The sequence below is a fragment of the Leiobunum rupestre genome, chromosome 5 (assembly GCF_980474605.1).
Source record: "Leiobunum rupestre chromosome 5, qqLeiRupe1.1.hap1, whole genome shotgun sequence".
NCBI lineage: Eukaryota > Metazoa > Arthropoda > Arachnida > Opiliones > Sclerosomatidae > Leiobunum > Leiobunum rupestre.
The window spans coordinates 62,426,871-62,438,958 of NC_143388.1; positions in this window are offsets into that span (position 1 = coordinate 62,426,871).

Sequence of the window (12,088 nt, forward strand, 5' to 3'; positions counted from 1 at the left end):
GCCATAAGGCTAGCTCTTTTTGTATAGTTACAACTGTATTTTACGTTAATGGTTTCAATTTGTGGGGCCGGTCTAAGCAAATACTAAGTTTTAAAATAAATATTTAAATATATAAACTTGTAAAAATTTGTCTTGAAAGTTCAAAAATTTGTCTTGAAAGTTCAAAAAGTTGTCACGGAAGTTTAAAAAGTTGTCGCGGAAGTTTAAAAAGTTGTCGCGGAAGTTGTTTTGATACATACATAAATATGTGTTGATACATACATAAATATGTGTTGATACATACATAAATATGTGTTGATACATACATAAATATGTGTTGATACATACATAAATGTGTTGATACATACATAAATATGTGTTGATACATATATGTGTTGATACATACATAAATATGTGTTGATACATACATAAATATGTGTTGATACATACATAAATGTGTGTTGATACATACATAAATGTGTGTTGATACATACATAAATGTGTGTTGATACATACATAAATGTGTGTTGATACATACATAAATGTGTGTTGATACATACATAAATATGTGTTGATACATACATATATGTGTGTTGATACATACATATGTGTTGATACATACATATATGTGTTGATACATACATATGTGTGTTGATACATACATATGTGTGTTGATACATACATATGTGTGTTGATACATACATATGTGTGTTGATACATACATATGTGTGTTGATACATACATATGTGTGTTGATACATACATATGTGTGTTGATACATACATATGTGTGTTGATACATACATGTGTGTTGACACACACGTATGTGTTGACACACACGTATGTGTGTTGATACATACATATGTGTTGACACACACGTATGTGTGTTGATACATACATATGTGTTGATACATACATGTGTGTTGATACATACATGTGTGTTGATACATACATGTGTGTTGATACATACATGTGTGTTGATACATACATGTGTGTTGATACATACATGTGTGTTGATACATACATGTGTGTTGATACATACATGTGTGTTGATACATACATATATGTGTGTTGATACACACTTATATGTGTGTTGATACACACTTATATGTGTGTTGATACACACTTATATGTGTGTTGATACACACTTATATATGTGTTGATACACACTTATATATGTGTTGATACACACTTATATATGTGTTGATACACACTTATATATGTGTTGATACACACTTATATATGTGTTGATACACACTTATATATGTGTTGATACACACTTATATATGTGTTGATACACACTTATATATGTGTTGATACACACTTATATATGTGTTGATACACACTTATATGTGTGTTGATGCGTACATATATGTGTGTTGATGCGTACATATATGTGTGTTGATGCGTACATATATGTGTGTTGATGCGTACATATATATGTGTTGATGCGTACATATATATGTGTTCATGCGTACATATATATGTGTTGATGCGTACATATATGTGTTGATGCGTACATATATGTGTTGATGCGTATATATATATATGTGTTGATGCGTACATATATATATGTGTGTGTTGATGCGTACATATATATATATGTGTGTTGATGCGTACATATATATATATGTGTGTTGATGCGTACATATATATATATATATATATATGTGTGTGTTGATGCGTACATATATATATATATATGTTGATGCGTACATATATATATATATATATGTGTGTTGATACGTACATATATATATATATATGTGTTGATACGTACATATATATACGCGTTGATACGTACATATATATAAGCGTTGATACGTACATATATATAAGCGTTGATACGTACATATATATACGCGTTGATACGTACATATATACGCGTTGATACGTACATATATATATGCGTTGATACGTACATATATATATATACGCGTTGATACGTACATATATATATATATACGCGTTGATACGTACATATATATACGCGTTGATACTTACATATATATATACGCGTTGATACGTACATATATATATATGCGTTGATACGTACATATATATATACGCGTTGATACGTACATATATATATGTTAGAAATAGTTATTACTTTGCATAGGAAAAGTACTTATGTCTAGCCCTGTTCTAAACTGAAACTATATTTATCTGTCGTCTGCTTATATTTTTTTTGTTTTTACTTTCACTTTCTCTTTTTGTGTTTTTAAGGTCAGTAGAGACCATACCTATTTTTGTATATTAGATTTAACTATAATTAAATAGAGATTTATAAATAACAAACTGTCTTGCCAATTCAATATAGATAGATCTTACAATTGGTAGCAGAAAGCGTGGTTAATATGGAATAAATAAAATAGAAAAGATTTATTTGTGAATTGGCAGTGTTTGAGTTAGGCTTAGCTTAGTGAAAGTGCAGAATGGAAATGAACAAAACAGATTAAAGTTAAAAATGGAAAAACAGAATAATTCCTTGACATCCCTTGGAACATCATTTTCATTTAATAAATTAAATGATGAGAATTATGTAAACTGGAAGTTTAATATGAAAATGGCTCTGCTAGATTTTGGGCTATGGGGGATCATAGATGAAACAGATGAAGAACCAAATGAAGAAGCAGATTCTAAAGTAAAAGAGAGATATGAAACCAGAAAACAAAAAGCTCTATCAAAATTAGCTCTGGCAGTAGATGACCAGCATAAGAATTTAGTATCACAATATGAAACAGCCGTAGAAGTATGGAACGCACTTAAAGACCTTTATGAACCAAAGTCACGAGCACGAATAGCTTCATTACGATTGAATTTTCTGAGTCTGAAATATAATGTACCTGAAAGCATGTCAGGATATCTTGGGAGAATCAGTGCTGCAGCGGAACAATTGGAATTAGCAGGACGTATTTTAGCTCCAGACGAAATAGCATACCAGATGATTTGTAAATTACCCGCCCAATATGAGAACACGATTCAAAGAGCTTATCAACTCAATGATGAAGAGTTTACTCCAGATAAAGTCAAAAACCTCCTTATAGCCGAATATGAAAGACAGAAACTAGTACACCAAGAGGAAGAAAGAACAGATATGAAGACTGGACTTATGTCCATTCAACCCAATCAGAATAATCAACAGAAAAATAGAGGTGCACAACAAAAGCGTGGAAATTTCAAAGGCTATCAAGGGAATCAGAATACTAGTCAAAGTTTTGAATGCTATAGATGTGGAAAAACTGGTCATATAGCAAGAAATTGTCATGCAAATATTCAAACTGGAGGCCGCACTGTAAATCAGAAAGGAAATAGATCAAATTATCCGAGCAATCAAAGGTCAGCTAATCAAACTAGAAACAGTTATGCAAGCAGTAGCAGCGATTGGGATAATGGAAATTCATATGGAAATGCATATTTAGCTACTACAATGATTTCAACATCGGATAAAGATTCTTGGATTTTTGATTGTGGTGCTACACACCATTTTTGTCATAGAAGAGACTGGTTCGTTGAATATCAGGAAATAGAAGTACCCATTGATATTGCTCAAGGTGAAGCAAAAGCTTTTGGAACTGGGGTCGTAAATATGGTGGTAAAAACACCTTATGGAGATAATCTCATTCATTTGACAGATGTATTCTATGTTCCGCAGTATAATAGAAATTTATTATCAGCCAGAAGATTTGATAATAAAGGATGTAAGATTATAATAGTTAATGGCTCGATTAAAGTATACGGTGTGAACAAGACGTTGGTTTTATCTTCCACCTTAACCGGAAACAATCTTTATGTTGTTGATGCATACATTCCAAGTAGAGAAGAACCCAGGAAGGAACTCTCAGTGAAGGGTGGATGTAACACGAGTCTAACAATTGATACAGCAAGATGGCACCAAAGATTAGGACATCCTTCAATCAAACGGATGAAGGAATTGCAGAGAAAAGATATGGCTCACGGATTACCAGAATTTAAAGGAGAAATTGACCACTGCATACCATGTAAAGTAGCAAAAGCAACAAAGGCCGCCTCAAAATCTATACCTGATATATCTACAAAACAACCATTAGAACTTGTCCACAGTGACGTTTGGGGACCTTCACCTGTTATATCTCAAGGTGGGTCACGATATTTTATCAGTTTCATAGACGATTATACTAGAAAGGCAATAGTTTATATTATGAAGAATAAAAGCGAAGCATATGATAAATATAAAGAATATAAGGCTATGTCAGAAAGACAAACTGGTTTGAAACTCAAGAAAATACGCACAGATAATGGCTTAGAATACTGTGCAAATTATTTCAAGGAAGGTTGTAAAAAGGACGGAGTTGTGTGTCAAAGGACGAACACATATAGTCCTCAAATGAACGGCATTGCAGAGCGATATAATCGAACAGTATTAGAAGGAATTAGAGCAATGCTTGAAGATGCAAGACTACCGCATTATATGTGGGGAGAAGTATTATATACAGTAGTGTATTTATCAAACAGATTACCTCATTCGAAACTACCAAATATCACACCAGAAGGGAGATGGAGAAACACGTCACCTTCATTACGACATCTTAAGCGATATGGATGCGTAGCTTACGCATTTGTACCACAACCTCACCGTAATAAATTTGAGAAGAGAGCGAAGATTGGTATCATGGTAGGCTATGCTATGAATACTAAAGGATATCGCATATGGTTTCCAGCAGAAGGAAAAGTTCTAGAAACCAAACATGTTTCTTTCGACGAGAGCAAGTTAGGTATTAAAATACTTAAAGAAACCAGAGAAGAAACATATGAGCCAGTGAAGCAAATATGGTCAGAAGATAATGAAGACGAATCGTCAGATGATGATAAATCGCAAGAGTCGGACAACTCATCGGACGATGAGAATACTGATGAAGGAGATGAAGTAGGAGCACAACCAGAGCCACCACCTCCACAACCCATAATACCCCGTTGGAGACGAGAAGAAATACTCAGAAAAAAGGGTGATCGAATTGACGTTTATCACTATGATAACATTACAAATCAGAAAATCAGATCAGAACCTGAAATGAAGCGATACTTAGCAGATAGAGGAGAACAATACAACCCCAAAGAATTTACTTTCAAATCTACTGGAAATGTTGAAGCCCGATGTGTAGTAATACCTTCAACATACGACGAAGCAATTGGAAGTCCAAATAGTGAAAAATGGCAAGAAGCCATGACAACAGAGATTAATATCATTCAAGATAGAGAAGTGTTTGAGATTGTTCCAAAACCAATTAATAAGAAGATAATTGGAGCAAAATGGGTGTACGATCTTAAGAAGAATTCTAACGGAGAAATCAATAGATACAAAGCCAGACTAGTTGCCCAAGGTTTTTCTCAAGTTCCTGAAAGAGACTTTAATCAGACTTATTCTCCAGTCGTAAATTTTACCCTGATCAGAGCATGTATAATGATATTTATTGCATGTCTCGGATGGCTACACTCCCACATGGACGTGAAGTGTGCATATTTATATGGATCATTAGAAGAAGAACTTTATTTAAGACAGCCAGCTGGATATATTCAAAAGGGAAAAGAAGATTATGTGTGGAAGCTAAAGAAGGCTCTTTACGGATTAAAGCAGAGTGGAAAGCAGTGGTATTCTGAATTAGATAATCAGTTACTTCAGCTTGGATATAAAAGACTTTTTGGATGCAACTGTATCTACAGATTTGGATTGACTGGACTATTGATAGTGTATGTTGATGACATAATTGTACTTGCATCAAATACACACGTTATGAAGAAATTAAAGACACAACTACAAGCAACATTCGAAATGACTGATTTAGGAGAATTAAGTTACTTTTTGGGGATTGAATTTGAATTTCCCTCAAAAGGACAAGTATATATTCATCAAAATAGCTACGTGAAGAAATTACAGGAAACATTCAAGATCAAAACTGAGAAGAAAAGGGAGACACCATTACCCGTTGGGATATCATTGTCAAATAGAGACTGTACACCAGAACCGAATAATAATTACCCATACAGACAACTCATTGGTAGTTTATTGTATTTATCGCAGCGTACTAGACCAGATATAGCATTTGTAGTAGCAAGTTTAGCACGTTATTCGTCAAATCCTGGTCAGAAACATTGGAATTACTTATTACAAGTGTTGGAGTACGTGTGTCAGACCAGCCATTACGGTCTTCATTATCATGGATTCAGCAAAGTTGATCTCAGTGTGTTTACCGATGCATCATGGGGATCGGATTTAGACGATAGAAAATCTACTAGCGGTTTTGTGATTAATATCTGTGACAGTCCAATAAGCTGGAGAAGTGTGAAACAGCAGAACATTGCCCTATCATCAATGGAATCTGAGTACATTGCCTTAGCAGAATCATCAAAAGAGATTGCATGGTTAACTAGTATTGTTAAAGAACTGTTAGAATTAGCCAAATTAGAAGAAACTTTTGGACAGCCGATTGTTTATTGTGATAACCAAGCGGCAATACAATTTTCTGAAAATAAGATAGAAAATAATAGATCGCGGCATATTCAGATGAAATATCACTATGTACGAGAGTGTATTGACAACAACTTATTCAAACTTAGTTATGTAAATACCAATGAAAATATGGCAGATATTTTTACTAAAATTCTTCCTAAGAGAAAACATAGTGAATTTTGTATGATGTTAAAGTTAACAAAATAAAAAAAAAAAGGGGGAATAAGTTGATATATATGTATATTTGTATATTAATTTTACCTATGTCAAAGTAAGGGGGAGTTTGTTAGAAATAGTTATTACTTTGCATAGGAAAAGTACTTATGTCTAGCCCTGTTCTAAACTGAAACTATATTTATCTGTCGTCTGCTTATACTTTTTTTGTTTTTACTTTCACTTTCTCTTTTTGTGTTTTTAAGGTCAGTAGAGACCATACCTATTTTTGTATATTAGATTTAACTATAATTAAATAGAGATTTATAAATAACAAACTGTCTTGCCAATTCAATATAGATAGATCTTACAATATATACGCGTTGATACTTACATATATATATACGCGTTGATACGTACATATATATACGCGTTGATGCGTACATATATATACGCGTTGATGCGTACATATATATACGCGTTGATACGTACATATATATACGCGTTGATACGTACATATATATACGCGTTGATACGTACATATATATACGCGTTGATACGTACATATATGTACGCGTTGATACGTACATATATGTACGCGTTGATACGTACATATATGTACGCGTTGATACGTACATATATGTACGCGTTGATACGGACATATATATACGCGTTGATACGGACATATATATACGCGTTGATACGTACATATATGTACGCGTTGATACGTACATATATATACGCGTTGATACGTACATATATATACGCGTTGATACGTACATATATATACGCGTTGATACGTACATATATATATGCGTTGATACGTACATATATATATATACGCGTTGATACGTACATATATATATATACGCGTTGATACGTACATATACATACGCGTTGATACTTACATATATATATACGCGTTGATACGTACATATATATATATGCGTTGATACGTACATATATATATACGCGTTGATACATACATATATATACGCGTTGATGCGTACATATATATACGCGTTGATGCGTACATATATATACGCGTTGATACGTACATATATATACGCGTTGATAAGTACATATATATACGCGTTGATACGTACATATATATACGCGTTGATACGTACATATATGTACGCGTTGATACGTACATATATATATACTGTTAGAAATAGTTATTACTTTGCATAGGAAAAGTACTTATGTCTAGCCCTGTTCTAAACTGAAACTATATTTATCTGTCGTCTGCTTATACTTTTTTTGTTTTTACTTTCACTTTCTCTTTTTGTGTTTTTAAGGTCAGTAGAGACCATACCTATTTTTGTATATTAGATTTAACTATAATTAAATAGAGATTTATAAATAACAAACTGTCTTGCCAATTCAATATAGATAGATCTTACAATTGGTAGCAGAAAGCGTGGTTAATATGGAATAAATAAAATAGAAAAGATTTATTTGTGAATTGGCAGTGTTTGAGTTAGGCTTAGCTTAGTGAAAGTGCAGAATGGAAATGAACAAAACAGATTAAAGTTAAAAATGGAAAAACAGAATAATTCCTTGACATCCCTTGGAACATCATTTTCATTTAATAAATTAAATGATGAGAATTATGTAAACTGGAAGTTTAATATGAAAATGGCTCTGCTAGATTTTGGGCTATGGGGGATCATAGATGAAACAGATGAAGAACCAAATGAAGAAGCAGATTCTAAAGTAAAAGAGAGATATGAAACCAGAAAACAAAAAGCTCTATCAAAATTAGCTCTGGCAGTAGATGACCAGCATAAGAATTTAGTATCACAATATGAAACAGCCGTAGAAGTATGGAACGCACTTAAAGACCTTTATGAACCAAAGTCACGAGCACGAATAGCTTCATTACGATTGAATTTTCTGAGTCTGAAATATAATGTACCTGAAAGCATGTCAGGATATCTTGGGAGAATCAGTGCTGCAGCGGAACAATTGGAATTAGCAGGACGTATTTTAGCTCCAGACGAAATAGCATACCAGATGATTTGTAAATTACCCGCCCAATATGAGAACACGATTCAAAGAGCTTATCAACTAAATGATGAAGAGTTTACTCCAGATAAAGTCAAAAACCTCCTTATAGCCGAATATGAAAGACAGAAACTAGTACACCAAGAGGAAGAAAGAACAGATATGAAGACTGGACTTATGTCCATTCAACCCAATCAGAATAATCAACAGAAAAATAGAGGTGCACAACAAAAGCGTGGAAATTTCAAAGGCTATCAAGGGAATCAGAATACTAGTCAAAGTTTTGAATGCTATAGATGTGGAAAAACTGGTCATATAGCAAGAAATTGTCATGCAAATATTCAAACTGGAGGCCGCACTGTAAATCAGAAAGGAAATAGATCAAATTATCCGAGCAATCAAAGGTCAGCTAATCAAACTAGAAACAGTTATGCAAGCAGTAGCAGCGATTGGGATAATGGAAATTCATATGGAAATGCATATTTAGCTACTACAATGATTTCAACATCGGATAAAGATTCTTGGATTTTTGATTGTGGTGCTACACACCATTTTTGTCATAGAAGAGACTGGTTCGTTGAATATCAGGAAATAGAAGTACCCATTGATATTGCTCAAGGTGAAGCAAAAGCTTTTGGAACTGGGGTCGTAAATATGGTGGTAAAAACACCTTATGGAGATAATCTCATTCATTTGACAGATGTATTCTATGTTCCGCAGTATAATAGAAATTTATTATCAGCCAGAAGATTTGATAATAAAGGATGTAAGATTATAATAGTTAATGGCTCGATTAAAGTATACGGTGTGAACAAGACGTTGGTTTTATCTTCCACCTTAACCGGAAACAATCTTTATGTTGTTGATGCATACATTCCAAGTAGAGAAGAACCCAGGAAGGAACTCTCAGTGAAGGGTGGATGTAACACGAGTCTAACAATTGATACAGCAAGATGGCACCAAAGATTAGGACATCCTTCAATCAAACGGATGAAGGAATTGCAGAGAAAAGATATGGCTCACGGATTACCAGAATTTAAAGGAGAAATTGACCACTGCATACCATGTAAAGTAGCAAAAGCAACAAAGGCCGCCTCAAAATCTATACCTGATATATCTACAAAACAACCATTAGAACTTGTCCACAGTGACGTTTGGGGACCTTCACCTGTTATATCTCAAGGTGGGTCACGATATTTTATCAGTTTCATAGACGATTATACTAGAAAGGCAATAGTTTATATTATGAAGAATAAAAGCGAAGCATATGATAAATATAAAGAATATAAGGCTATGTCAGAAAGACAAACTGGTTTGAAACTCAAGAAAATACGCACAGATAATGGCTTAGAATACTGTGCAAATTATTTCAAGGAAGGTTGTAAAAAGGACGGAGTTGTGTGTCAAAGGACGAACACATATAGTCCTCAAATGAACGGCATTGCAGAGCGATATAATCGAACAGTATTAGAAGGAATTAGAGCAATGCTTGAAGATGCAAGACTACCGCATTATATGTGGGGAGAAGTATTATATACAGTAGTGTATTTATCAAACAGATTACCTCATTCGAAACTACCAAATATCACACCAGAAGGGAGATGGAGAAACACGTCACCTTCATTACGACATCTTAAGCGATATGGATGCGTAGCTTACGCATTTGTACCACAACCTCACCGTAATAAATTTGAGAAGAGAGCGAAGATTGGTATCATGGTAGGCTATGCTATGAATACTAAAGGATATCGCATATGGTTTCCAGCAGAAGGAAAAGTTCTAGAAACCAAACATGTTTCTTTCGACGAGAGCAAGTTAGGTATTAAAATACTTAAAGAAACCAGAGAAGAAACATATGAGCCAGTGAAGCAAATATGGTCAGAAGATAATGAAGACGAATCGTCAGATGATGATAAATCGCAAGAGTCGGACAACTCATCGGACGATGAGAATACTGATGAAGGAGATGAAGTAGGAGCACAACCAGAGCCACCACCTCCACAACCCATAATACCCCGTTGGAGACGAGAAGAAATACTCAGAAAAAAGGGTGATCGAATTGACGTTTATCACTATGATAACATTACAAATCAGAAAATCAGATCAGAACCTGAAATGAAGCGATACTTAGCAGATAGAGGAGAACAATACAACCCCAAAGAATTTACTTTCAAATCTACTGGAAATGTTGAAGCCCGATGTGTAGTAATACCTTCAACATACGACGAAGCAATTGGAAGTCCAAATAGTGAAAAATGGCAAGAAGCCATGACAACAGAGATTAATATCATTCAAGATAGAGAAGTGTTTGAGATTGTTCCAAAACCAATTAATAAGAAGATAATTGGAGCAAAATGGGTGTACGATCTTAAGAAGAATTCTAACGGAGAAATCAATAGATACAAAGCCAGACTAGTTGCCCAAGGTTTTTCTCAAGTTCCTGAAAGAGACTTTAATCAGACTTATTCTCCAGTCGTAAATTTTACCCTGATCAGAGCATGTATAATGATATTTATTGCATGTCTCGGATGGCTACACTCCCACATGGACGTGAAGTGTGCATATTTATATGGATCATTAGAAGAAGAACTTTATTTAAGACAGCCAGCTGGATATATTCAAAAGGGAAAAGAAGATTATGTGTGGAAGCTAAAGAAGGCTCTTTACGGATTAAAGCAGAGTGGAAAGCAGTGGTATTCTGAATTAGATAATCAGTTACTTCAGCTTGGATATAAAAGACTTTTTGGATGCAACTGTATCTACAGATTTGGATTGACTGGACTATTGATAGTGTATGTTGATGACATAATTGTACTTGCATCAAATACACACGTTATGAAGAAATTAAAGACACAACTACAAGCAACATTCGAAATGACTGATTTAGGAGAATTAAGTTACTTTTTGGGGATTGAATTTGAATTTCCCTCAAAAGGACAAGTATATATTCATCAAAATAGCTACGTGAAGAAATTACAGGAAACATTCAAGATCAAAACTGAGAAGAAAAGGGAGACACCATTACCCGTTGGGATATCATTGTCAAATAGAGACTGTACACCAGAACCGAATAATAATTACCCATACAGACAACTCATTGGTAGTTTATTGTATTTATCGCAGCGTACTAGACCAGATATAGCATTTGTAGTAGCAAGTTTAGCACGTTATTCGTCAAATCCTGGTCAGAAACATTGGAATTACTTATTACAAGTGTTGGAGTACGTGTGTCAGACCAGCCATTACGGTCTTCATTATCATGGATTCAGCAAAGTTGATCTCAGTGTGTTTACCGATGCATCATGGGGATCGGATTTAGACGATAGAAAATCTACTAGCGGTTTTGTGATTAATATCTGTGACAGTCCAATAAGCTGGAGAAGTGTGAAACAGCAGAACATTGCCCTATCATCAATGGAATCTGAGTACATTGCCTTAGCAGAATCATCAAAAGAGATTGC